The following is a 5,660-nucleotide window of genomic DNA, read 5'->3' on the forward strand; positions in this document are numbered from 1 at the left end:
TAGGATGTTCGACGGGCGTTTCATAGGACGTGTGGGACGCATAAATTGGCCAGCCCGTTCTCCTGATCTTACACCTCTGGACTTCTTACTGTGGGGTACGTTAAAGGAGAATGTGTACCGTGATGTACCTACAACGCCAGAGGATATGAAACAACGTATTGTGGCAGCCTGCGGCGACATTACACCAGATGTACAGCGGCGTGTACGACATTCATTACGCCAGAGATTGCAATTGTGTGCAGCAAATGATGGCCACCACATTGAACATCTATTGGCCTGACATGTCGGGACACACTCCATTCCACTCCGTAATTGAAAACGGAAACCATGTGTGTACGTGTACCTCACCCCTCATGGTAATGTACATGTGCGTCAGTGAAGAAGACCAATAAAAAGGTGTTAGCATGTGGACGTAATGTGCTGTTCCAGTCTCTTCTGTACCTAAGGTCCATCACCGTTCCCTTTGGATCCCTACGTAATTCGGTGCTCTCCGATACACACGATCGAACAGCGGAGCAGTGGTACTCAGGTGTCAACTTTAGGATACAATATCTCCGGATGTAATTAACATTTTACAATGCAACAAACGGCACTGATTACGTATTTGTTTATATGTTCAGATGTGCTAACAAAACTAACGGGGTTCCATTTAAAAAGACGTAGGTTTGTGTTAAAAAACATACTTCCGTGCATTTTTGTATTGTTTGTATTAAACAATTACACTAACCCCTCTCCTCACGTTCGGTCTGTGGAATCGGTTCGTCAGTATTTGATGTGGTTCACGAAATACTCGTATATCCAGCGGTAACGTTAGGTGACTAACCCTGTATAGTACGTTATCCGAAGTAATAATAAATGCTACATCATGCCATCCATTAAGATACAAAATGGCATTTTTAAAAACTATGATACATAAGATACTGAAATTACTTTTTCAACCTGAAGCAATCCAGAAGGAAATCGATACATTAAAACTGATGGAAGTTTCTAACAATTGTAATTCCCATCAGGTTGATCTGTTATATCCAAAATTACAAGAAACAAATGATGCTGTTATAAATTCCAAGAAGAGATTTACAAAAATGACATACATGGGACTTATTTCAAATAAAATAAATAAATTATTTAAGAATACAAGCGTGACATTTAAAACCAATAACCCACTACAGATGAAACTGAAACACACAATTGGGAATCAAATATATACCAAAAGTCAGACGTTTACAAAATAATATGTAATGACTGTGAGAAACAGTATATTGGCCAAAAATTATTAAGACTTTTAGGAAATATTTGATCTTTAATTTATAATTTTATTTCGGCAAACATTATTTTATGACTGACTATCTGTTATAGAATGTTTGCTTATATGCTTTTAGACTGCATATTGCTAATTCACATCCTTTTATTTTTGACACTACGGCTCATAGTATTATAATTTTGAATTCCTTCCATTTTCATTAGTTTAATTTGTTTATATGACTGGCATACAACTTAATGAATAGCAATGCCTTTTAAAAATTGTCACATGTACTTTTTAAAAAACGCAATCTACATACGTACTTCATAGACAAAATTTCATAAATATGGACAACTACTTCGTATCATATTTGTGCAGCATGTTGTATACATGTCAGCTAAAGATTATTGCAGCCTACTTATTGAAAACCGTTTCAATAAAGACATGTTGCTGCTCAGTAGTACATCGCCGGACGTGATAGTCTTCGCCATTCCACTTTCGCAACAAATTCGTCAGAAAGCAGCATGCTGCCACATCTTTGCACTGGCGTTTGTCCTCAACATGGCAACCAATAGTTCGCCTATCGACTTTACAACGACTTCAGTGGAAGGAAGCCTGCTGCCTCACCTTTGGAACGGCGTCCAAGTTCACCATGGCATCCAGTGGTTCCAAACCGTTCACTGACAGACCTTGAGAGGGCAACCCATGTACTGCCAAACCGAAGTTTACTTATCTTACATATTTAAATATTTTAAACGCTTCTTAATTGACAATAGCTGTTTAATAAGCTAAGTTTAGTGTGGTTCAAATGGCTCTGAGCACTATGGGACTTAACATCTATGGTCATCAGTCCCCTAGAACTTAGAACTACTTAAACCTAACTAACCTAAGGACAGCACATAACACCCAGCCATCACGAGGCAGAGAAAATCCCTGACCCCACCGGGAATCGAACCCGGGAACCCGGGCGTGGGAAGAGAGAACGCTACCGCACGACCACGAGATCCGGGCAAGTTTAGTGTGTGTTTATTTTTATTTCATGACAATGTTCTTTTAACTAAGAAATTTTACATTGTTATTCGACTTATAACTCATTGGTTAGTAATGACATCATGCCGTCAGATGTGGGTTGAGCCTCCATTATATATAGTAAGACGTGCACTGGTTTCTCCAGTAGTGATTCTCCAGAAGAAAGAGGTTCCTACTCAATGGTGATTCTTCGTTTTATAGCTTTATAACTTTATGTATTTTTTTAAATGTATGTAGCCCTCTAATTAAAGCTTTGTATACTTGTAGGTCTGAAGATGACCACAGAGCCGGCCGCGGTGGTCTAGCGGTTCTAGGCGCTCAGTCCGGAACCGCGCGAGTGCTACGGTCGCAGGTTCGAATCCTGCCTCGGCCATGGCTGTGTGTGATGTTCTTAGGTTAGTTAGGTTTAAGTAGTTCTAAGTTCTAGGGGACTGATGACCACAGATGTTAAGTCCCATAGTGCTCAGAGCCATTTGAACCATTTTTTGATGACCACAGTAGTGGTCGAAACCGGTCACCTTAATAAATAAATCGTGATCAAGACTGTTTTTAATAGTAAATATTTGTAACTCATTGATCACTGCTACTCCCATAATGTATTCAAAAGTAAATGATCTACTTCATTGGAGAAATTTCTTAAGATTGCTGAAGGTAATGTAAAGCAGCAATTCACTAACGTCAGACGTCAGCAAATGACTGCAGAAACTGTGCGATATGCCAGAATCAAATTTTCACTCTGCAAGGGAGTGTGCACTTATACGAGACGCCAGCCACATGAGTGAGTTGCTCACGGAGGGCCTGAGGTGAGGTCCACTGAGGCCGCAGCTGTTTCAGCAGCACTTCGTAGGCGCTTCGCGTGGAGCAGCACACCGACTGCGCTACGCCGGCAGCCACCGGCGCTCCAAAGTGGTCCTCCAGCAGCTGTGCAGCGTGGTCCAGTTCCATGTACGCCTCTAACAACTGGCGAAGTCTGTTGGGAGGTGGCGACAGTGACGTCGTACGCCGATGCAGCGACACTGGTTTGTGGTGCGCTGGAAACAATTGAAGAAGAAGGGAAGTCAGGGAGCGGAACCGTACCCACAACTAGAGTTCCAGTAGAACGAACTGCAGCATCATCAAACTGTTCAAGAACAAATAATATGTTATTAGCAAGCAGGAAAAATGTTCGGTATGACTTTTGACCATAAGTAGCGAACACTACAACATCCACAACCACGTTTAAGATCAGCAGAGATCCTCCCAACGCCTTCATGTTGTCTTCTTTCTTCGGCAATAGATGAGCATCTGCGTACTTCAGCTCTTTGAAGTAGCGCCGCAGCTTTTGATAATCGGTCACTATGCACAACCCGATCGTCAGCAGCGACTGCAGAGATGGCAGAGTATCTGTCATGATGTATGTCTATGTTATGAGGTCTGAGATGGAAAAGATATACCATTATGTTTGAAGCCAAATTCACCAGTAAAACTAACAGTGCTATTAGAACCAGAAAGCAGACACTGTCATTGATTTAGTGCAAACATTGTTTTAGCAAAACTTGGGATACGCCTTTTGCCTACTTTCTTCCATGAAAGGAACCAGCCCAAATACCCTCCGCAGTTTGTATATCGGTTTGAAGCTGACACGAAGAATCATCCGCTTCTTTCTGTAAATCACAGGCATTGCGTTTAATGGTGAGATCTACCTTAATGTCTGCCAGTATCGGTGAGAAATGACAGCAAGAAACGACTTTGTAAGACGTTCTTGCGCCTCCCTGCCAGTGAAACGTTTTCTAATCGGAGAAACATCATTGAATGCATAAATTCGACTCACGCTAGGGTGTGTGTAAATAGCCCTAACATTGGCGTGTATTTTTGCAATCGACAACAGACTTATCAGTGTGCTGGAGTCTCATTTACTAATGGCCTATTGATGTCTAAAGTGAAATGCTAACTAAGCTTTCAGTTCTGCAGCTACATTAATCAATACACGTCCGACGTTAATGTTAACAGCCTTCACTCGGCTTCATCGCTGCCATTTGTCCGACACATCCCTCACTTTCTTGTTGTCACTACTACAACCCAACACTGGGACATGTTGTACACTGTAAGTTTCAGTCTTATTGTGGCATTATTATAAAGATTTTTCTACTAACATTTACTATTCTGTTCTGAGATACTGGTCGTTCCATCTTTTTCCACTTATATCAAAAGTGACAGGAGAAGTGATAACGTTATTTACATGTGTCGTTAGTGTTTATTTCAAGTCACATATGTTTCTTGCTTAATTTATAAGAGCTATCAGTTGTTTCCGAACTATTGTCCGAATCACTTACACCAAACCAGCAGATACGTAAGACCATGATTCACGATATAGGCGGCAGGGTATGCAGGTATATAGGCAACTCCTATTCCGCTGAGGCAGTAGTTGTTCATTACACACCTACAGAAGAGAGATGCCGTTTAGATGAGTTGATTTGTTCACTTCCTTCAGTTGTCTTATTCTCGAAATCACCAAACACATTCGTTACCATAATAATACACGAACAGTGGGAAGTCTTTGCATTTTCTAATCCTTCACACGTGTTGCCTGAAATGAATTCTCCAGCGTAGTAACTGGGAGACTGTACTGAGACATTCGTTTTACTAGTGTTTAACGTTTGCCGAAAAGGTCATATAGTAGTCTGTACAACAGAATCGAGAACCATCGGGGAAGCGAGAAAGTAATTCAATAATAAAATATGTATTCAGGAAGATGGACTTGCAATGGGGAATTCCCTGGCTACCACTATAGCAGATATCTTCGTCAATTATGTTTAAATTCAATTTTTCAAAATTAATGAAGCAATAACAAACAAAATCATATACTACAAAAGATATGCTGACGACACATTGCTATTATGTAACGGTTCTAAGGAAGAAATTGATGCTTTCGCAAACAACTTAAATAATTTACATCCAAAACTTATATTTACAGTAGAACACGAAAGAAACAATAGGATTAATTTCCTGGACCTCACAATTGCAAACAAGGTTGGAAAACATAATATTTATATTTATAGAAAACCCACATCAACCTAAGAAATAATAAATGCTACATCATGCCATCCATTAAGATACCAAATGGCATTTTTTAAAACTATGATACATAAGATACTGAAATTACCTTTTCAACCTGAAGCAATCCAGAAGGAAATCGATACATTAAAACTGATAGCAGTTTCTAACAATTATAATTCCTATCAGGTTGATCTGTTATATCAAAAATTACAAGAAAGAAATGATGCTGTTATAAATTCCAAGAAGAGATTTACAAAAATGACATACAAGGGACTTATTTCAGATAAAATACATAAATTATTTAAGAATACTAGCGTGACATTTAAAACCGATAACCCACTACAGATGAAACTGA

The sequence above is a fragment of the Schistocerca cancellata genome, chromosome 2, assembly GCF_023864275.1.
Source record: "Schistocerca cancellata isolate TAMUIC-IGC-003103 chromosome 2, iqSchCanc2.1, whole genome shotgun sequence".
Classification (NCBI taxonomy): Eukaryota; Metazoa; Arthropoda; class Insecta; order Orthoptera; family Acrididae; genus Schistocerca; species Schistocerca cancellata.